The sequence below is a fragment of the Mesoplodon densirostris genome, chromosome 13 (genome assembly GCF_025265405.1).
Source record: "Mesoplodon densirostris isolate mMesDen1 chromosome 13, mMesDen1 primary haplotype, whole genome shotgun sequence".
NCBI classification, from domain to species: domain Eukaryota; kingdom Metazoa; phylum Chordata; class Mammalia; order Artiodactyla; family Ziphiidae; genus Mesoplodon; species Mesoplodon densirostris.
Window position 1 is genome coordinate 63460305 of NC_082673.1, and position 23858 is coordinate 63484162.

The window sequence follows — 23858 nt, forward strand, 5'->3', positions numbered from 1 at the left end:
AGGAACTTGGCCTCTGGAATCTGATGTCTAAGTTGGAATCCCATTCCCCCTGCTAGTTATGTGACCGTAAACAAGGCACTTAGAATCTCAAAGCTCAGTGTCTTCACTTATAAAAGGAAATAAAACTGATGCTTCCTGAAAGGGCCGTTGTGAGGAGTAAATGAAGTAGCCTATGTCAAGTGCTTATAATAGTGCCTAGAACATGGAAGTTCTCCATGAATATTAGTGAGCTTGTTATTGTCCTCGTGCACTAAAGATGCGGCGTGAATGAGGCGTCATGATCCCTGCCGCCTGCTATGTGAAGCTAGCCTCCTGCCCTGATCCTTGGGGATATGCTCGCTTATCGATACCCTGGTTTTTAGCAGATGGTTCCTCATTCCCCACAAGATAAGGTTGTTTGTTGCTCTGTAGACCTTTCATGCTCTGCCCCAGTTTACTCTCCAGCTTAGTCTCAGACCCCAGCCCCACACTCTAGCCATGCTCATTGTGGTTTCCCAAAGGTGTCCTTCCGTATGATGTATGATGGGCTTTATGGAAGTGTTTGCTTCTGCCTAGAACAGTGTTAGGATTCCATCCAAATTCCCCTCATACTTGGCCACACCTTCCCCAGATTTGATCAACATGAATAGATTCAAAGCATTTTAACATATGCATTGTCAGTTTTTTAGGTGACTAAAAAATACATATTAAATTCAGTGAATGCTTATAACATTCCTAAAAGATGAGTAGGATACTTATTATGGCCACCATATAGCATTCTTTGGAACTGAGTCTCTGAAAGTTGAATGACTTTTTCATGATCACACTGGAAATGGTGGCAAAGTCAAGGAAAGAATCTAAGTAGATTGATAACTAATGGTAAACAGTTTATCTTCTACATGTTTTCAGGTCAATTCTCTTCTCAAAAACAAAAACAAAAATGAAATTAGATCATTGACAGAGATCTCAGTAAGTGGTTTCACAAGCGCTAGTCCATACCATTGATGGTGAAACAGATGCATTAAAAAAAGAATACTAGTTTTTCATGAAATTACATTTATTCGATTAAAGTGACCATCTTTTCCTTCTTTTGGTCATCCTTCCTTCTTTCTTTCCTTTCTTCCCCTCCTCTCTTTTCTTCTTTTCTCACCTCCTTCCTCGTGTTAAAATGGACTGCCTTCTGTGAAATGATGGCATAGTAGAATATTTTAATAAGATGTGTTATTTTTAAATCTCCTCACTTGTCAAAATTAAGTTAGGAAATGTCCCCCAAATATTCTTTTGAAATATTACTCTTCTGTGAAATTGTAAAAGTCTGACATCCACTGATCTTGTCCTTTGCCCTGCCTTCAGAATAGAATATCTTCAACATTCCAAACTTAATGAAGAGGCTGCTTACATATTGAAAAGAGAGCCTACAGAATTAGGGATTCCCTGGGAATTCTTCTGAGTAGTTGGCAAAATTAAAACAGTAATAACTAGTTTGGAAACTCTAAAAAGAGAAAAGCAAGACACATATTTAACTGCTTTTTAATTGCAATATACCAGGCATTTAAAAATATCACCACATAACTTATATGCCTCTCCTTCTGAATCCAGACTTTTTAATTATAAGAATAAAAAAGATCGACTCTAAAGTGAAAATATTGTAGCAGGAAAGAGAAAGAAAAAAATGGAAAAGACTAATCTTGCTGGAGGTGACACATTCTGCAGCATGAAACTAGGTCACCACTGAACCAGAACCTTCTCTCCACGCTAGAAGATTCTTCATGTAAAAGCAAGAAGTCTCTGATTTAATCAGAAGAATCAACTTGGCACACAGGTCACTGTCTGTAAGCACAGAAACTAAAATGGGTAACTGCTCTGAGGGTTCAGATTAAATTATGTTCTTGAGAAAAATTACTTTGTTTTGAATTGAAGTTTGTTTGATGACTTCTTATACTTTCTGGGTCACAAGATTATTTAAGGAAAATTATTCTGTTGCTGAGGTTCCTTGTTATACATGGAATCTGGACTTCCCTAAATGGACCTGGGCTTTTCACAGATTTCCAAGACTGCTGCACATGTAGAAGTGACTTTTCTTTTTGACCCACATTGCATTAGATTGGGCCATTTGTATTAAGATAATGGAATTTGAAGATATTGAAAATCCAAATTCAATTTTTTTGTTTACTTGTGGGGTAAGCAGACCTTGGGATTCAGTGTATGAGAATCTGCGTCTGTGTGTATGTGCTGGAGGGGTATTTGAATGGGTTTTTATTTCATGTCATTTAAAAAATTCCATTTAAAATCCACTTTAAAACATGAGGCCTAGGGCTTCCCTGGTGGCGCAGTGGTTGAGAGTCCGCCTGCCGATGCAGGGGACACGGGTTCGTGCCCCGGTCTGGGAGGATCCCACATGCCGTGGAGCGGCTGGGCCCGTGAGCCATGGCCGCTGAGCCTGCGCTCCACAACGGGAGAGGCCACAACAGTGAGAGGCCCGCGTACCGCAAAAAAAAAAAAACAAGAGGCCTAGGAAAACCACAGATGAAAACTTCTTTTCCACTCTAGAATAAATATGAACACTTTATTTCTTTCAAGAGAAATTAGATTTTTTAACTAAGCATTTATACAATTTTAACTAAATTTTACTAAGCAGTAGAGGTGTACTCAGAAAGAAGAAAAAGATGTTTGTTTGATATCCCTATAGATTGGTAACGTTTATAACATGCTCGATAAGCTTGCCAACTCTAATTTACAAAGTTACCACTGTATTTTGTACATTTGCCATATTCTCTTTTGCCCTGATTCTGTTATTGTTCTCTGTCAGAGGTAATCAATCCAGGATCAAGAAACACAGCTTAATCGTGGCTGTGATAAATGGTTTAAGAAATGTCAATACCCCAGGGTTTCCCTGAGCTACTGGTGTTGGTTTGGTATTTGAGTTGTAGCATAACTTATAACTTATTAGAAACAAATTATACCTGTCAATTTATTTAATGATTTCTAAGCAGCCTAATTGAAGCTATACTGATTAAAATTGTGTAATAATTTAAACAGACATTGTTTCGTGGTGGAGAAATAATCATGATCTTATTTGAAATTTGCTAAATTCCTATGACAATAAATCCTTCAGCACTGCCAGCCATTAGAACTTGCCCTTTCCACCCGCCAACGCTTGTAGGAACGTTCCTTTCCACTGAACCATGGCTAGGGGAAGAAAATGACAGATTATTAAGAAATACCTACTTTGTTTTAAACATTAAGGGATATAATTAATGGCATTTTGAACAGTGAAATATATTCAAATTTCCCCCATATTTCCATTTTTTAAAAAAGCATCAATTTAAAGTTTCTAGGATCTTGCAGACATTCAGAAATAAAGCTGTTGATAGCCCCTTGTTATGTTGCACACCTGAAACTAATATAATGTCTATGTCAGTTATACCTCAATGAAAAATATATTTTAAAAAGCAATTGATATCTCCTGACTTTTTAGGATATGGCTTTTCTTCCTACTTCATATCTAAAGACATTTTTCACACATTAAAAAAACCTGCAAGATCCATGCTCCTCAACAAAATTTTGACCATGTTCATACTCTGACCAAAAGAATATTACTGAGAAGAATGTGAAAATAGTTGAAAGTGAGACACAATTGAGGGAAATGCTTCTATTTGCTATTTCTGCCAGAAGTTTTGAAATGACGTTGACTATAGTTAATTACTTTGAATAACCCAATTATAAATGTTTCGGTGACCATTCCTAATAGATTCACTATAAATCATGTGCACATCTACATGCAAGCAAGCTTTTAGTGAACTATTTTTTTTTTTTTTTTTTTTTTTTTTGCGGTATGCGGGCCTCTCACCGTTGTGGCCTCTCCCGTTGCGGAACACAGGCCCCGGACGTGCAGGCCCAGCGGCCATGGCTCACGGGCCCAGCCACTCCGCGGCATATGGGATCCTCCCAGACCGGGGCACGAACCCGTATCCCCTGCATCGGCAGGCGGACTCCCAACCACTGCGCCACCAGGGAGGCCCTAGTGAACTATTTTAAAACTTCACTAATTAAAACCTCGAATCATCTGAACAAGCTATGACCTATAAAACCTTTGTGTCAGTATAATCTATGAATAAAAAGCTATGTGAATTCTTAATGGAAACATGATTTCGGAATACAGAAAATATTATGTTCAGCAAATTAGCTTAACAGCCTTTTAGTAGGTAAAAATACCTGCTAAAGAGAAATTCATGTAATGGTTTTGAAGTAATGTTATCTAATACTTAACCTATTTCATGTTACCATGTATGTTTGAAGATAACAAAGTTAAATACCTTCAAAATATTATCTGAATAAGTCTTTAGCTATTTAGACGGATGTTTCCTGGAGGAGAAAGCCTATATTGTCTGTGTAATCATGGCCGACACATCTTAGCATCCCATTTCCTCCATTCTCCTTGGTCATTTATTTGGTCAGCCTGTTTCATGAGTTGGAATCTTAAGTCTTCTAGTACATTCAGTCTTATGGACATTAAATATTAAGATGTTACATATTAAGTATATGGAGGATAGTCCATCACAGAGAAATCAGTAAGACTTTAAACAGTGCCTGCCTACCTGCTGCATCACAATATTTTTTATTTGCTAGGATTTGCACTCAAGAATCCTTGGACTTAATTTTGTTGCTTAAATTTTAATACGTCGAGAGAAAGGACATTGATTTCCTCTCCTAGTTCTCCGAGGCAAAGGAGGCAAAAATTATCATCAATAGTATATTGGAAATAAAATATCATAGGTGCCCACAGAGAGTTTTACCTTGTGACTCTGTTTATTGAGTGTCTCATAAACCAGTTCAAAACAATTTCCTTTTGAATTAGGTAATTTTAGTGTCTTTGAGGTCTTTTTCAAGTATTATTTCAAGTGAGTCATTATATAGCAGAACAGCAGAATACTGTTTACTGTAACTAAAGAAACAGGGTATCTGGTGTGCTATTTGAGGCTACAAAGTTTCACATCTTACTTTAAATAATTCTCTCAAATTACAGATCTTTCTTGATATGAGAAACATTCTTGTAAATAAACATAGGGTGAGTGGGATGGGATAGGGATAGCCAAAAAGTCTCACTAAAATAAGAAGAGGAATATCAATAGTAATTCCCTCTCTCCATGCTCTCATTTATTTTTTTCACCTCTACCCCTAAATAAGCCTATCTAAATCTCAATTCAGTGGTCAGTTTTAAGAATGCTTATTCACTCATTTAATAAATGAATGACTACTGTTGACAATTGGCAGTTGGAGATGAGGCTTGAGAAAGATGAGGAGCCAGATAATGGGGGGTCTTGTGGGCTGTACTATAGAATTTGGACTTAATCATGACACCTTGGGAATTGTTGAAGGTTTTTGCCTAGGGGAGTACCTTGATAAGGTTGCTTTATAGAGAGATGTTTTGAGCATCATATGGAGAATGGGTTGGGGATATATATACATGCCTAGAGACAGAATAATCTTTTAGATGTATAAGTGTCAGGGCTAATTAGATATTATGCTGTACAGCTTAAGAGCTTTGGCTCTGGAATTACACAGATCTAGTTTTGGATACCCACACAGCCATTCTAAGTAGCTCTGTGACCTTGGACAAGTCACTTAACCTCACTGATTTTCCTTTGGGAAGTGAGAATATTACCCTGTACCACTCAGGTTTGTAATAAGGTTTATATGAGGTAATGTGTACAAATTGCTTTAATAGATCCTGGCACAGAGTAACACACAGTAGAAGTTAAATAAAAAGTAAAGTATCAAAATAATATTAATGGAGAGTGACAAAGCCCTAATCTAAGGCAGAGGCAATATGAGAGGAGAGAATTACAGAGAGGTGATGGATATAAATGGGGAGGAACTGGTGACCAGCTGGAAATGAAAAAGATTTTCCAATCAGTTCTATGATTTCAAGTTTTGAATACTTGAAGCAATCATAGCTGACATTTTTCAATTAAGGTATATCTTCTTTTCTAAACCAAACAAATACCTCTGTGGGCCAGAAAAGGGGTAAAAACACATAGCAATAAAGGAGCATGGAACCCACAGTCAAGAACAGCTCAAGAGGACATGATATCTAAATGTAATGCGGTATCCTGGATGGGATCCTGGAACAGAAAAGGGACATTAGGTTAAAATGTAAGGAAGTCTGGATAAAGTATGGACTTTAGTTAATAGTAATGTATCAGTATTAGTTTATTAATTATAACAAATGTAACTAATCAATGTAAGAGGTTAATAATAGGGGAAACTGGGTATGGGATATATGAGAACTCTGTACTATCTTAGCAATTTTTTGATAAATCTAAAAACTTTTCTCAAATAGAAAATTTTATCTAAAAAAAAATGCGTACCATGCACATTAGAAGAACAGAGCCCCACTTACTTCTTCAAATTTAGCACCTGAGCAGGGATTCCCAACCATGAAAGGCTGGAAAAAGCTGTGATTACTGCCCACCCTGGGCTGTGGCTCAGCGTAAGCTTCAGAGGCCAGAGGAAACAGAGAGAGGCTTGGAACCTGGACCTAGGAGAAGCCACCCCTCCATTCCACAACTGAATCTATTTTCTCGCCATGAGCCACCAATACAAGACCTTGTTCTGGAATGGAAATCTCGGGGGCAAGTTGAGCTAAGAGCAAAATGGCTAGAAGAAGTGAAGGCACCAGAGAGAGGGGAAAAAAATGTGAAACCTAAAAGCTCCCTCTCAAGAGGAGTCTGAAACTAAAATTGAAGTACACGAGGAAAGCTAAAACTGAGAAAGTCAACAAAATCAACAATTGGGTGAGGAATTCACTAGAGAAAATGAAGAAAAAAACTGTTAGTTTTTAAAATGACTTTATGATTTGTGTGAGGCTTCTAGGATAACTGTTGAGTTTCTGATTTGAACATCTAGGTGCATGGGGTTAGCATTTACAAAGATGGGAAATGCTCAGGGGATAGCTGTTGAAATGGGATATTGAGTTCGATTGTGGGTCCGTTGAGCTTTGAGATTCCTGGGGGGATAGGTAGTTGGATCTGCAGTTCTGGTGCACAGGAGGTAGGTTTAGGATGAAGATGTCTCTCCAAATCAGCATGTAAGTATAACGGGGTTTCTTAAGAAGAGTGAATAAAGTGATAAAGAAAAGAGTCCTCCCCAAAATTTAAGGGGTAGGACCAGACCAATAGGCTGCAAAGGAAACTGAGAAAGGATGAACAGGGACATAGGAGGAATCTTTGTGGTTTCCTCAAGCTCTATAATCCTATAAATTGTCCCCTTGTTGCCTCTACTAGTTATTTAGGAAAGAAACGAAACTATGCCATTCACATGACCAAACATGCAAAAGATTATCATGATGGGGCCTTGACATCCTAGGATTCGGGAATAAATGTGTTCAAGAAAGCTATGTTGGAAGAGGGGGAGGGGGAATATTCTTTGTCAAAGAGAGAGGGAACAGCAACTTCTCTTTGGTTCCCTTCTTTGGTCATCCCCTGTGATTTAAATCTACTGGAGTAATAAAATCTGTCAAGAAAAATGGGATGAACTGGGATTGATGTCTTAAGTATCACATCAGAAACCTTTTGATGTTAAAGGCAAATGGTTTCTATCTGATTTAGAGGAAAGTCAATGCATCCGAAAGCATCTTTTTCCAGTATTGAATCAGTATTCATGAGTCTGTCCTCTTAGTGTAAATCACACTTGTGATTCATTCTCTTTAAACACCCTCCTTATTGCAGAGTCATGTCACATCACACAGTCTGAGAACTTTCTACCACCTTATTTGGGGACTTGTAGAAAACTTCAGCAGACAGCAAATGACTCAGGGTTTCAAGGCGGTTCCATGATACACCACCTGAAGAGGGGAAAGGCTTGGTTTTACTTTTCATCAGCAGGACTCAGAAAGGAAAGCTTTAAAGCCTTCAGACTATTCTAAAGAGTCCCTTCTTAAATGGGAGAATCTTATAAAAATGCAGAGGCTGACTCAGTAGGCCTGGGGTGGGACCCACCATTTTGCATTTGTAACAACAATCCAGGTGCTGCTGGTCCATGAATAACAAGGCTGGTCTATAGAGCCTGCAGGCGTCTTCACTAGGCAACACATATAAAATATTTTTCAGTATTTGGACCCAAGTTGTCATCCTGGACTAAAAATATATCTTGAAGACTTACGTTCCTTTCTTGAAACTAACAACTGCTATGCCAGGCCCTTAAGACTATGCTATTAGAAACTTTCAGAGTAAGAATAAGAATGTGGATACACCCACACATGCATACACATAGTTTTCATACTATCAGATACACAAATTACCCTAACGTAGTAATAGATAAAATTGTTTTGTTAAGATTAGAGAATTTGCCACGTGTTAGCAGCTTCTGAATTTGATTAGTGGAGGGTGCTAATTGGGACATTATCATGTAATTTAGTGCAGAGCAGGAGAAATAACTAGGTTCTGAAACAAAAGAGACAGGTTAGAATTTAGCAATTCACTGGCTGTTTTAGCTCTGCTGTTCACCAGTTGTATGGGTCAAGTTTGTTGATCAGTTTTTTCAACTATTCAATGGGAATAAAAACACTTTCTTCATAGGCTTTTTGTGAGTATTAAATAAAACAATGCAAGTAAAGCTCTTAATACTGAATCTGGTTAGTAAATTCTTAACAAATAGTTGCTCTTTCATTAAAGAAGGAGAATGAAAATGGAAAGATGTCAATGGGGAAGTAATAGCCGATCAGTAATAATCAATAGTAAGTAGTCTTACTTGGGGAAAATCCGTTATTGATATATTTTAATGTCTATATATATTAATTTTGTCCTGAAAGCAAACATGAGGTTTCTGCATCAGACTTAAGATTACCTACAGCAATAATAGTGCTGATTCCCCTTCCCTGGCAGCAACTTGAAGGGCACTGTCAACCCTGCTTGTAGGAGTTTGTACTGCAGGAAGCCTGAAATATCAATCTGGACATTTACACAGGAGCTGGACAGCTGCCCTGCTCCCCTCTGGAAAGAGAGAGAGAAATCTTTGTCCGTAATATGTATGAATCTTCTCTGGTCCCTAAATTTGTATAACCCTTGGCACAACAAACAAGATAGCTCAGGGTTTTAGCCTCCTTTGAAATATAAACACATAGCTCCAGGGAGATAAATCTCTGTCTCCAGAGCTCTTCATTTATTCAGCCGTCCTTTTACCTAGATGCCAATTTTTTTGCTAATCCTGGGCCTTCCAATGGCCCCTCCTCCCCTCCCATCCCCTCCCCATGACTTCTGAACTTTCAGCACAGTTTATACAAATCAAGACATTTTTGTCTGTGATAGGATTTCCTGTGGAAACGGATGGAAAGACTAAGTTCCTTGCCCTGGTTGAATTGGCAGAAATAGGTAGAACTGACAGACCCATAGGATAGAGAGACCCACTCCTGACATTAGGGTCAGACAGATCATCAATAGTGGAAAGAGGCGACTCAAAAATCAGATAACTTTGAAACTGTTCCCACATTTACTCCTAATCAAAGGTGTGGTCCTGGACCTGGGTCACTTATCCTCCCAGAATTCTAACTCCTACTTGAAAATCTAGGGAATTTGCTATCCTCATGATCAGGAAAACCCCTCTGAGCCTTTAATACATGGATTTTAATATTTTTAACTGTGGTGCCTTTTATTAGCATTCCCTTCAAACAAAGTTATTTTGAGCATTGACCTTTTTTGGCATAACCTCCATCTAAATACAAAACAACATTTGTTTTTAAAAACAGCTGCAGTTACTTGTACCTTGTCCTTTCTGTCATTTTTAGTATTCTTTCATGAGATTTGTTTGTTCAAAACCTAGGCTAAGCTCTTTTACCAAAATGTACAAGTCTCAGTTTGGAACTGCTTATTTCCTGTTCATGATTCAAACCATTCATCATGATTTGTCCTTTTACAGCCTCCTAAACTCCTTTTATTTAGTATAATTGTTTTGCTGCGTTAAAAGAAGCAATCTTTATACTAATTAAATCATTTACAGAAAGGAACCTTTTCTCAGTGGTTATGTTCTTTGCTTTGGTTTCATGACCCCAGATAGTTCTCACAAACTTAACAATTCTGAATAGCATGGAAATAGGTGTTTTGAGTGCAATAAAGCATAGTTAAAGTTAAGCATGCAAAAATGTGTGTAGAGCTAGCTTCTTCAAAGTGGGGAAGAAGAAGGAGAAAAAAATCCCAACAGTTATAAGCACATGTGTGTGCTGGACACTATGCATTATCATTTCATTTAATTATCATAAAAATTTTGTGTTAAGTTTTTTTTTGGTCATATGTGTACATGTATACACGAGATTCAAAGATATCGCATGGTTTTCCCAAGGTCGTCCAACTCGTAAGGGATAGAACAAAGATTTAAATCCACATTGGACTCCAAAACCTGGATAGAACAAAGATTTAAATCCACATTGGACTCCAAAACCTGGATAGAACAAAGATTTAAATCCACATTGGACTCCAAAACCTATCTATCTTCTTTCCGTTAAATTTCACTTTCTCCAAAGAGTTCTACTCTTTCATAGCAACCTGTTTAACAGATGAGATGATGCCTGTATAAGCTCTGCATAAGCTGTAAAGTGCTGTACAACTGTGACTTATTACCACTATAATTGATAAAACTGGGTAAGCCATTTTAGGTTCCTAAGGAACAATCATAAATAATAGATAGGCAGAATTATGCACTTAGTCTTGCTCATGTAATTTTACTTCTCATATGTGTATTTGAAATAGCATTTTATGATTAATGTATTGTTCCCACTGAAGCACTATACATGCACTTTTCATATTTTCTCAATGATAGCGGAATACTGGCAATGTTTGAAAACTCATTGTATGATTCAACTTGGGACTTGTTACGGAGTGTGTGTGTGTATGTGTGTAGATTTTTTAGTAAAATCTAAACTGAACTTCTGTCCTGTTTGTTTTCATGGTCTAGTATATTGTGAACTGATAAAATTACAAATTTTTTGACAGGAACCAAAACTAAGTTCACTAAACATATTGCTAAAAAATGGTAAATTAATTTAAAATGTCATGCAATGGAATTGGCTATGAGTTTTTTAAGAATGACTCATGTCAAGAAAACCTTTTCTTTTTAAATAGAAGATTTAAGAATTAGGAAAATGTCATAGAGGAAATATCTTGATTTCAGCAGGGCCATCTGACAAATTTCTTATGATGGTCAGTTAAACAGAGAGAGAAATAAACATGAGATGATTCTGTGGATAGCTTTGAAGATGACTAATAATGAGGGGTCAGCTTAGAGAATGGTTTCCTAGTACTGGGCCATAAGGCCTGAACTTAAGACTTTGTCTCATTCGCATTTCACCATTGTCTTGACCCATACAGATAAGCTCTAAATTGACACAATGCTGAGTGAAATCAAAATATGACAAGATAAGTTCACCTAAAATGATTGACTCAAATTGAAAAATTAACATTTAATAAGTTTAAATGTTAATTTTTCTCTGCTTGAAAAAGTCAACTGTACATGTACATATTTCAGAAAACCTGATTAAACAGCAATTTGGATAAAAAGAGATCCATGGATTTTAGTTTTAGAAGTGCACTGTCAGCAATGTGACATTGCAAGCTGAAAAAGGGAATACAATCTTGAATGATCAGGATCTCAGGGTTACCTGCTAGCTGTTTTCTATCTTAAGGAAGAAGGATCATCTACATGGCTCCCAAGGATAGCTCTAAAACCAATAGGCGGAAGTTCCAAGACCACTTTTTAGCTTAATATAAAGAAGGACTATATGAAAATATGACTGCAAAAAGAAGGGATTCTAAGGCAACTCCGCCCAACAGTTAATTTGTTTTGTTTTTTAAAATAATACATTCATATTTCGTTTTTGCATAAAACCATGGTAATGGCTGTACTGTTCCATTTTTTAGACTATGCAATGCCACAGTCAAATTCCGTTTGCATTTTAATAGACTTCTGAATGATTTCCTTTTTCTTATAGTACTTCAGCGTTACTGCCCTCAGTTAGGAGGGCCCCGTAGTAAGAGGCAGTGTAGAAGAGGGTAAAAGCCTTCGCTATAAAGCCGAACATAGCCTGATTTAAATCTAGGCTCTACTAGTTACTATGTGATACTGGGAAGTTTGCTTAATTTCTCTGAACCTCTGTTTCTACAGCTCTAAAAAGATGTTGTCTACATCACTAGGCTGTTCTAAGCATTAAATGTAGATAATGTGTTTTTTAAATTGGTAATTTCAAATAAAATATGATAAGTGCTTAACAAATACCCATTAATAATAATTTACAAGAGTATGATAATTCATGTTTTTAAAACAATTAGAAATGTGTCAGACACGTAGTAAGTACTAGATAAATAAAAGTGAATGATTATTATGTTAGTGTGAAACAAATTGGTATAATGGTGCTCCTGGGATGCAGCACAAACCATTTATTCCCAATCCTTGTACCTCTACCAACAAGCATAAACTCAGGCTATACGCTCTTCTAAGTTTTTCTGCAGGAAATACAAATTCATTTCACCATTTTTCAGTGGTGAAGAAATGAAGAAAATGAGGTTCATTCATTGTTGCCAAAGCAGGCTGCGTGAGTCGAGGGCTATCATAAAGCCATGTCTACCCCCAAATATTTTCTCTTTCGGTTTGATCCCAAAGCCCCCCTGTGAAAATCACCCACAAGTTATAAAACAAAGAGATGACTTTTTCCAGGGAATCACTGATCCACCTGTGAAGAAGAAAGGGAATACTTTTGATTCTTGCTTATTAGCCCTTTGGCAAAACTGAATTTAGCAGATTGGTGTTTGCTATCTTAGAAGCACAGAAGCGGTTTCCTGAGGTGTGAAGAGCTATGGAAACAGCGGATTTCAGCAAGCCTAAGAGAAGCAGGGCAGGGATTAACACTGAGTGATTGAAAGGCAGAGCAGTCCCTGAGGGATCCCAGGGAGTGAATAGAGATCTCAAAGGGGATAGAGAAGAAACACATTATACCAAGTGGGGCTAAGATACCAACATTTTATCTAGGCCCTAAGTTTATTGTTGTATTGGGTCCTGGCTCTTATATGTATCATTCTATATTATCTTGAGCATATCCTATGAGTTATGTATTTTTATCTCCACTTAACCAATGAGCAAGTTAAGGCTCAGATAGGTTAAGTAGCTTGCCTGAGATCCCACAGTTAGCAACCAATAACCCGAGGATTTGAGTCTGCCTTCTGTACAAGAGCAGAAATCTGTTTACTCTCTGTCACTGAATGAATAAAATGAGCCTCTCTTTTACAAACACAGCAAACTTATTTCACCATTGAAATAGGGACACAGGTGATCTTCTAAGCCCTTTGGAAAGAATTCTTTAGCTTGATAGAGATTGTCTAGCAGCTAAGATTATATAATAATTGGAGATTACTATGAATATTACCCAACCTGAAATCCTAATGAAACAAGTTCACAAGAAAACACACAGACTGTAAGTAGCCTAAAACAAGTGTTTACTAAATGGGTGGAGCACCTGATAGGGGGAAATATATTCTCCAATTCTAGGAAGTTTTGGAGGCAAAGCTTCCAAAACATTCGGTTCATATTCAGAACTTAAAGATCACAAAAACAACTTATTTCTTCTTCCCAATCTGTAGTTCTGCCAAGATTTATTGAGAAAATGTTACACATTCATGTGTTCACATATATACAATCATAAAATTATTTCCTCTTAGTAAATTTCCACTGTGAGTTAGGCTTTTTTTTTTTAATTTCCATTCCCTTCAATAAAACTGTGGTATCATTACTGCATATAAATAGATTCAGTTTAAGTAAATGTCTCAAATATATCATGCAGTTAGCCATAGCCAGAAAGTGATATCACTACAAGAAACTAAATTTCACATTGGCTTGAGGTCTAAGGTCATGAGAAAAAAGAATAATGAAACTGTGTGTAAATTGGTTCTGGTATCTCAGAAGATTTGTCCTTTTTTTTTTTTTTTTTTTTTTTTTTTTTAGCAAACCATCAAGCTCTGCTTTGTTGTTGTTTTTCATAAATGGATACAGTTTGTGTCAACAATTCCCCCAAAAGTGTTGAGGATATGGTAAATTCCTTTTTCCCTGTTGATTGATCTCAGATATGGCTCGTAAGTCTATTAGCTTTTGCCTTAAGACTCACAAGTCTGAAGTCCCATTTTTATGACTTTTTCATGGTAAGTGGGCTACACCTACAGAAATTTGCAACTTCTTTTTGCACTGTAAGCATAAAGAAGAGGCTTCCTACATGTCTGTGCTTCTTGGCAAATCCTCAGTGACTGGCTCCAAATATAGACATCGGGGGATTCTACAGAGCAGGATGGGGAAAAGGAGAAGGAGGCAATCTAATGGACATGACACTCATCATTCACAGAATTTCATAAAAGACTTATTGGTCAAGTACCCTACTTTGAAATTACTTCAGTTTAACTAGTTTAAGCTACATCATTCCTGTCCCATCCATATGGTCATTCCTTTGTTTTTATACCCATTTTTTTTAAACATCCCCAACTGAGATGCAGTCAGTTTATCTTTGTTTTTCTTCTGGGTTTTATGTTGATGGATTGTTTCAGTTTTGAGGACCCGTGTGTGGGGAAGAGAGGTTGATTAATGATTCCCATGAGAGAAGGTAATGAACATTGTATATACTTGAAACAAAAGAAAAGACCAAAAAAAAGGAACTCTGTAGAAATTATGTAATTCTTAGCCACAAGTGATTTCTTTAAAAATGTATGAAAAGCTACTGCCTTCCTTAGACAGGATTTTATTTCTTCAGACACAGGTAGGTACATTTCTCCCTACAGATACTCATTAGTCAGCGGATACTATAGACTGTCAGCTATGGTTTGCTTAGGAAAATAGGCCACTCTAGGTATTTGAGCAAGAAAGGACTTAATACAAGGAATTAATGCCTACAAAGCTATGGGAAAGGCTGGGAGAGAAGGGCAGGCAGAACTTTCTGGTTTTGAAAAACCTGGAGTGCCAATTTGACAGGAAGCAAGCTCTCAGCTGTCTACAGCACTGAAATAAATGATTTTAGAGACACGAGAGAAGCCTTTGAAAACTTCACATTGCCATCCATCCATAAGTCTACGTTGGCCACGAATGGAGGAAAGAAAAGTCTCCTTTCCAAGTCTTTATGAATACCTCTCATCGATGGAATCTAAATAGAAAACTTACAGGAGAATAGAGAAAAATCTAGTTTTTAGGCTTCAAGCCCTTTGGATCACTGTACTTAAAAGGTCAGGGATGGGACTGCATTGATATCTCTATAACAAGAGAGCACTGTCAGTTCATATAAGTCATAGGTGGAATTTTGTATTCTCTCCAGAGGACTAGCTTGAGCAATGTTGAGTGAGTTAGCATTCTGAATGTTTACATATCCTTTCTTATCCTGCCTCTTAATTGCAGAGAGGACAAGCTTTTTACTTCCATTTACAAGATGGTGTGCTTGTCAAAGTGTATAATCCAAAAGGAGACAGATATGTGCAACATACAGGTAATAAGGAAGTTACCTAGCAACCAACAATATTGGCAAAATCAGCTTTCCTTAGCCTTTTATGAGCGTTTTGGTTAGCAAATTGGATCACATTAAAAGCTGAAGCAAGCAGGAACATTTCTCAGTATTTTCAGTTATATCTTGTTTTAGAAGGTAAACGTTTATCCCCATGATGGAAATGCTCCTTCAGGTGTATCTGATTTGTTTTCCGTTGATGAGAGCAGTTAAGCATATATGTATTACTGGTGGGAGGAGCCTCACAGAAATGAGCGCTGCTCTTCTTGTGGTGTCAGAGTCTTTCTGACTGGCATGAAAGTATGTAAAAGTATTCTGTGTTCCTCTGCAAATAAAAATAATGGGGGCAAAAAGCTGATTTAGCAGCACTCCTGGTCTCTACCCACTGGGTGCTAGTAGCACAACCCACAGTTGTGACAACCAAAAATGTCACCAGACACTGACAAATATCCCCTGGGAGAAAAGTCTCCTATGGTTGAGAAGCACTCTTCTAGACAGTTCAATATAATACAAAATAGAAATTAGAAACAGCTACTGAAAGAGAGACAAAATTATTATTTTAGATAATTTTTTACCTGGTAAAAACAAGACATTCAACTGAGAAGTTATTTGAACAAAAGATTTCAATAAACTAGTCAAAACTACATATATATATATATACACACACACACACACACACACATACAAAAATCAATAACCATCAGAAACAGGAAATGCAATATAGTGTCCCTTTTGTAATAGGCAGCAAACACACAACAAAAACCTATGAAAACCACAAGCAAGAAATGTACGGACATTATAAAAAGAAAGGAATGAAAATATTTTTGCTAAAGCATCCCTTATACCTATAATAATCAAAACAGTGGTACACTGACACGGTATCTAACAGACCAGTAGCACAGAATAAATGGCCTCAAAATGACCTAATTTACATTTTAAAAAATTAGTTTTGAAAGGTAGCATCACAAATCAGAAGGTAAAGGAGGGAAATTTAAATTTATTTTTATTTTTAAAAATTTATTTATTTTTGGCTGCGTTGGGTCTTCGTTGCTGTGCACGGGCTTTCTCTAGTTGTGGCCAGAGGGGGCTGCTCTTGGTTGTGGTGCGCGGGCTTCTCACTGCGGAGCATGGGCTCTAGGTGCGCAGGCTTCAGTAGTTGTGGCTCACAGGCTTCCGTAGTCGTGGCTCGCAGGCTCTAGAGCGCAGGCTCAGTAGTCGTGGCGTATGGGCACAGTTGCTCCAAGGCATGTGGGATCTTCCCGGACCAGGGCTCAAACCCGTGTCTCCTGCATTGTCAGGCAGATTCTTAACCACTGCGCCACCAGGGAAGCCCAAGGAGGGAAATGTTATTGAATGATTCTGGTACAGTTCGTTAACCATCTGAAAGAAAAATGTTAAATCCTTCACACTTTACATTTCAACAAAATAGGTGTTGACTCTTCTATGCCATTTTGTGGGTTATCCTTCTACCCAAGGGCCTTTTCTTTCTCCTTCACCAGCACACTTGACATTCACCCCAGACTTACCAGAGCCATTCCTCCCCTGACTTCTGCTGTCTCTGTTAATTCCGCTCTTACATAATTCCACACCAGGATGGGCTTAGCTTTTATTGTGAGTTTCTGTTTACTTAGCTCTCCTCTGCTAAACAGTTCACTCTTTGAGACTTTTATCACAGCATTTCCAGGCTCTAGCCCAGTGGACTTGTTATTTGTAAAGTATACTTATATTTTAAAAAATTGCGATAAAATACCCATAACATAAAAATTAACCATTTTAACCATTTTTAAGTGTACATCTCAGTGGCATTGAGTACATCATACTGTATGCAACCATCACCCCCATTCATCTCCAGAACACTTTACATCTTGCAAAACTGTAACTCTATGCCAATTAAACAGTAATTCCCTATTCCCTGCTTCCCCAGCGCCTAGCAACCACCATTCATTGTACTTTCTGTCTCTGAATTTGACAACTCTAGGTACCTCATGTAAGTACCTACAGTATTTAGCCTTTCGTGACTGGCTTATTTCATTTAGCATGATGTCTTCAAGGTTCAGCCATGTTGTAAAATTTATCAGAATGTCCTTCCTTTTTAGGACTGAATGATATTTTAATGTATGCATTTACCATCTTTTGTTTATCCATTCATCAATTGATGGACAGTGGGTTGCTTCCACTTTTTGGCCATTGTGAATAAGCTGCTGTAAACATGTATGTACAACTGTTTTTGTTCCCGCCTTTAGTTCTTTTGAGTATGTACTCAGAGGTGAAATTGCTGCATCATACAATAATTCTATTTTTAATTTTTTGAGGAAACACCACAGTTTTTTTCATAGTGGTTGTACAATTTTATATTCCTACCAGCAATGCACATGGGTTCCAATTTCTCCACGTCCTCTGCCAGCGCTTGTTTTCATCTGTTGTTTTTTTTTTTATAATAGGCATCCTAATGGGTATGAAGTGGCATGAATCATTCATTTTTATATCTTAGCAATTATCTGATTTGACTCACTCATTTTGCCATAAGCAGACACTGAGTCAGAAAATTCATGGGACTTACCGCAGGTGAAGTGGCTACTTAACTTGTTTCCTGACTCCTGGTCTGTTGCTTCTCCACCAAGCCATCATGTTCCTCTGGTTACACAAGTAGACACAAAGAGGGACCTACCAGAAACTTTCCATTTTAATTTCACCTTTGCCTCTCTCCTGCTTTATGGCTAAACATTTTCTAATCTTTCACTATAAAAAAGAGAGATAGCAGGAAAATTATGAGACTGTGGAGGAAATAGCTATAAAAATGCGCCTATAGGTAACAATACTGTACTGTGCACCTAAAGTTTTGGTAAGAGGGTACATGTCCTGATAAGTGTTTACCACAATAAAAATGTTATATAAAAAGCTGAATAAGAAACATGAACAAATATTGTTTTCTCCACAAACCAGTAAAGAATGGTGAATTAAAAAGTATTTTACACTCTGGTCTCAACAATGAATTGATAACCAGCTGAAGAGGTTTTAATTTATTAGTATACTATGTATTTGGGGCCTCAAAGAAGTAGTTCTCAGGAAATTGCTATGTGTAAAAGAGAACTGAATATATTCATAGGATGTATATTGCCTATTGCTTTGTCATTTTCTATTAATATGAAGAGATTTGGATATGATTTTTAGAGTTCTCAAAATATTTCGTGATTCAGAGGTAATGTAGTCTGTGAATATTATAAAATGTGCCATTTTCTGGCAGCCTAAAACCAGCTGCAGAAAAAGAACTACTTGTGTAAGCATCCAATCACAGAATCCTTCCCCCTCACTGGAATCACAACACAAAAATAACCCCAGCACATTCATGAAAATGTTAAAGCAACATAAAGCAGCAGTGCAGAATACACCTGCCTGAAAGTCACTGTCACTGAGAAAACCAGCAGCAGTGATGCAAATCTCAGCTATGGGTGCCCATCACCTCCAGGGAACTGGAACAGCCTGCATAGAATCAATGCTCTGTGAAGCAAAGGAAATGGTGATGTCACCAACCTGACTGCAGAACTCCCAGAGCACCCTGGATTTTCCCACCATAAGACCCAGCAAACATTTTTGAAGTGACTTTCATCCTTATCTAGACCATAATCTCCAGGAAATCAGGAGTCCAGTCTGCTTGGTTCATCATTGTCTCCACTGCACTTTGCTCAGGGCTAGACACATAGGAAACACTCAATGAACATTTGCTGACTTTGTGAGTAAACGAATGTTAGCAAATGTGTATGAGCATGATTGGGAAAGTTCTAATTTTTTAAACTCTAGAGTTTTATTTCTGCACATGACACCAAGGGTTCTTTCTTACTAACTCCCCATTATATCTGTTTGTAAAATGGTGTGATCGCCCAGATGAAAGGCTGAAGGTATAAGTGATAAGGGTCAACCATTTACTATCCACGTGGGAGGTCCTCCTGTGTCCTGTTACTACTGCCTTTGGGAAGAACATAGTGTAGCATGGTCACCCTGAATAAAAATAAGTGGCATTTCTGAGTTCTTACTATTTGCCCGGCATCATGCTAACAAGCTTTCCCTAGGTATCTAATTTAATCCTTTTAAGAATGCTGTACGATGAGCTTGATGTTGCCATCATTCCTATACTACATATGAGAAAACCTTGGCTTAAACTGATTAAATATCTACCCAAAGTCACAATGCTACAAAGGAAGTGGGACTTGGAAAACTGCGCTGTTAGTAAAACTATGCTGTTAGTCCTGGGTTCTGCTGCTAATATGATAGACCCAAACTGCTCTCTCTCTCTAAGGAGAGGATTCCAGTGCAGAAAGACACTGTAGCTGCAGCTCTCAGAACACTCAGGTTACACTGTAGACAGAGAACAAGGGCCAAAATCACAGTATATAAATAACAGCATTCCATATTCTCATTAGTAAGACTTCAGAAACCTCACCCATCTGGATTTCACTCATGATGGAAATACATCCACCTGCCTACAACACTTGATAAGCCAAAGAGTGAAGTTGCCCAAGCAGAGGAGCAAACAACTATCGCCACATTTAAGCACTCAATTGTTTCTTTATACTAGAATGATCCTCTCTTCTAACCCTCAGGTAATTAGTAGCCTTTTTTTTTTTTTTTTTTTTTTTGCGGTACATGAGCCTCTCACTGTTGTGGCCTCTCCCGTTACGGAGCACAGGCTCCGGACGCACAGGCTCAGGGACCATGGCTCACGGGCCCAGCCGCTCCATAGCATGTGGGATCTTCCCGGACCGGGGCACAAACCCGTGTCCCCTGCATCGGCAGGCGGACTCTCAACCACTGCGCCACCAGGGAGGCCCAATTAGTAGCCTTTTCATGCTCTCAAACTTAATTCAAATGCTACCTCTCCTGTGAAAGCTTTTCCCAGTCCCCAAAGGAATCTATCCTTTCTCTCTGCCCCCATTCTGTGGTACCTTTGCTTACTCATTTAATTGGAGTAATGAAATTCAGATAGTGTACGATCAAGAGCAGTTACATTTTAAAGTAAGTATGTAAATTATCTGGAAAATTCACTCATCCCAGAGTACTATACTTATTTTAGGAAATAGTTCAACGTAGTATCCAACCAACTACCAGTTATGTACGGTTTAATAATTACTGTAATTAGGGAATACTTCTTGTTGAAATAAGCAAAATTAAGTGGAAACGTAGCAGTTAAAAGAAATGAGCCCCAGGAAAACCACTCTAAAGTCCTCTTCTATTCATGCACGTTTGGGTACAAAAGTGGTTTTGTATTTTTTAAGTGCAAAAATACAAAAACAGTTAATTCGTTATTTGCTTAGCATTGGGTTCACTTTTTGGCCCTTAGAGGCTAAAATGAAATGCCCATCAGCTACTTGAATTCTGGTTTGCTTTTGTGATAACAGCTCAGTTTAGAATGCTGAGGTCACATCTGAGTTCAGTGCCTTAGAGAGTGAGAGGGACTTCTTTGTACCAGGGGAATCACTCATACTAGGGGAATCGTAGTGTTCAGACTGCAGAAAGGGTTTATATATCGTTTGAGATGCTAAAGCTTTAGTTGTGGTGAAAAAATGGCTGCGCCTTTTAGTGCTTGCCTGTAGGCAGAGTGCATGGCTGAACTCCATGCCGGAAGAGTTGCAGCTGAGATGAGGAACCAGACGGTGCTTTCTTTCGTGAATCTATTCTGAGTAGTCCCATTTCTGTTTATCAAGCAAATAAATTTTGATCATATCTCCGAAGCTCCATATGAGTATTCTGTGTGGGCTGCTCTGTTCTCTATTCTTAGGCAGTGTAAATATGTGGACTTCAGGCTGAAACTATTGTTGCATTTGAAAATCAAAATTGAGTCAGTATGTTCATTCTTCCTAGAAATCCATAGGGACTTTACACATTCAGTATTAAGCCTTCCTGATAGATAGGATTCTGTAAATTTAGCTGCTAATTGGCCAGATATATTTGTGAAAAACCAGAAAGTAAAAGTGCATTGTGATTCCACTTACTCTCTGTGTCTTCCTGAGAGAGGATTCAGTGACTCTTGGATTTGCAAAAAATAAAACACATAACTTTTCCAGGGCATGGAGGTAACAAGAGACTATATTTAACCTTGGATTTTCAGATATGAAATTCATTTGAAATTCACTAAGTTCATTAGAATGAATATTTCATTTCTCTTAACAGTAGTGACATTGATGGGTTCTCAGTTTTTTTTTAGTTCCAGTTTCTGTAAACCTGAGTGTGGACATGGGTGGTGGATCATTTGAACTTCTCTCTCCAAATAAATAGTAGCATCCTGGGTATCAAAGACTGTTTTATTCTCCTCTTAATTGCCCCTCAGCATTGATCAGCATGCTGGGTGTGTAGTTAGTGTTTCATAAGCATTTGCTGGCATCTTAGGAAAGAAAATGTTTCTAAACCCAAAGGGAGAAAAACTTTTTATAAAAATAGTTAGAAATGTATTCTTTTTTTTTTTTAGAAATGTATTCTTATTTAGAGAAAAATAACCCTAAAGTCTTGAACATTAAAAAACACAACCCAAGCTAAACTTTTTTTTTTTTTTTTTTTTTTCTTTTTGCGGTATGTGGGCCTCTCACTGTTGTGGCCTCTCCCGTTGCGGAGCACAGGCTCCGGATGCGCAGGCCCAGCGGCCATGGCTCACGGGCCCAGCCGCTCCGCGGCATGTGGGATCCTCCCAGACCGGGGCACGAACCCGTATCCCCTGCATTGGCAGGCAGACTCTTAACCACTGCGCCACCAGGGAGGCCCCAAGCTAAACTTTTAATGCCACTTTATTCTGTTGCAATTTATTTTCTTGTATTATATATATATATATTTAAATTATATAAACAGTAAAATGTATATGGCCACTCCCTCCATACCCCACCTGTATACCTTGCTGTTCTTGCCTACAGTTCTTTATTCATGAAGTTCCTCTTTTGCCTAAAGGCTATTCTCACCTTTCATCAGTTAACTTTAACTTTTTCTTTTAAGATTCAATTCAAGTAGCATCACTTCCAGAAAGCCATCATAATACCTCTGTATTAGAATTTGATATTTTATGCTAAAAATATTTTCTTCCCCATTACCTTAAGCTCCCTAAGGGCTAAGTTTATGTTCTATTTATTTTTGTTTCCCAATACCTGGCATGTAGTGAACACTCAGTAAAAAATTTTAAGCCTAAATGCCAGTTATTCATATTTATATTTATATTATTTATATCTCCATTTATATTTGTGTCACCAGTTTTCAGTATCTGGGAATGTTTTTTTTTTCTTGTTTTCCTCTCTGTAATATCCAAATCCCAGGATTTATCAAGTTACCATAGATTCTGGAGACATTATAATCTCTTGTGTTAATAATGGTTCTCAAACTTGATTGCATATTGGAATCACCTGAGGAGTTTTTTTTTTTTTTTTTTTTTTTTTTTCCGGTATGCGGGCCTCTCACTGTCGTGGCCTCCCCCGTTGCGGAGCACAGGCTCCGGACGCGCAGGCTCCGGACGCGCAGGCCCAGCGGCCATGGCTCACGGGCCCAGCCGCCCCGCGGCATATGGGATCCTCCCAGACCGGGGCGCGAACCCGTATCCCCTGCATCGGCAGGCGGACTCCCAACCACTGCGCCACCAGGGAGGCCCAACCTGAGGAGTTTTAAAACATACTCATGCTCATAGTAAGTCATATTAATATCCTATACACCCAGTATGATGTATTAAGGTGGGCTACAGTATTGCCTCTGCGATATGCATCTGGAAAGGGTATAACCCAGTCTAATCATGAGAAAATGCCAGGCAGATCCAATTGAGTGGTATTCTATGAAATGATTGGCTGGCATGCTTCAACATGCTTAAATTTATGCTACGAATTTCACCTTTATTTTCTGATCTAATGCAGGGTCCTCTGAACCAGAAAATGGACATTAGTAGGAAAACTGGTAATATTTGAAAAAGACATAGATTAGTTAAAATATTCCATCATTGTTAATTTTCTGATTATGATAACTGCACTATGGTTATATAAGGTGTTAATATTAGAGAAAGCTGGGTGAAGGCTGTATGGTAATCCTGTGTACCATTATCACAACTTGACTGTAAATCTACAATTACTTAAAAATAAAAAGTCACTTATGTCACTCCCAGGTGTTCTGATTTAAATTGTCTGGGTTTAGACCTTGAAACCGGGACGTTAAAAATCTCCCCGGGTGATTCCATTGAACAGATAAGTTGAGAACCAGTGCTCTAAACCAAAGGTACTTGAATTTGGCTGTCCATTGGACAAAGGCATTGATATTTTTTAAAAGCTCTTGAAGTAATTCTATGCAAAACATGGTTGAAAATTGCTGCTCTAAGCTAATGTTCCCCAATGTCCATGATTATAAGCATATC

General features: G+C 38.0%; 1 protein-coding gene across 4 annotated transcripts in view; it reads left to right on the top strand.

Moving 5' to 3' along the window:
• Positions 1-23858, top strand: part of OXR1 (oxidation resistance 1) — a 457011-nt gene that overhangs the window by 228182 nt on the left and 204971 nt on the right. The gene's annotated exons all lie outside the window — the stretch shown is intronic.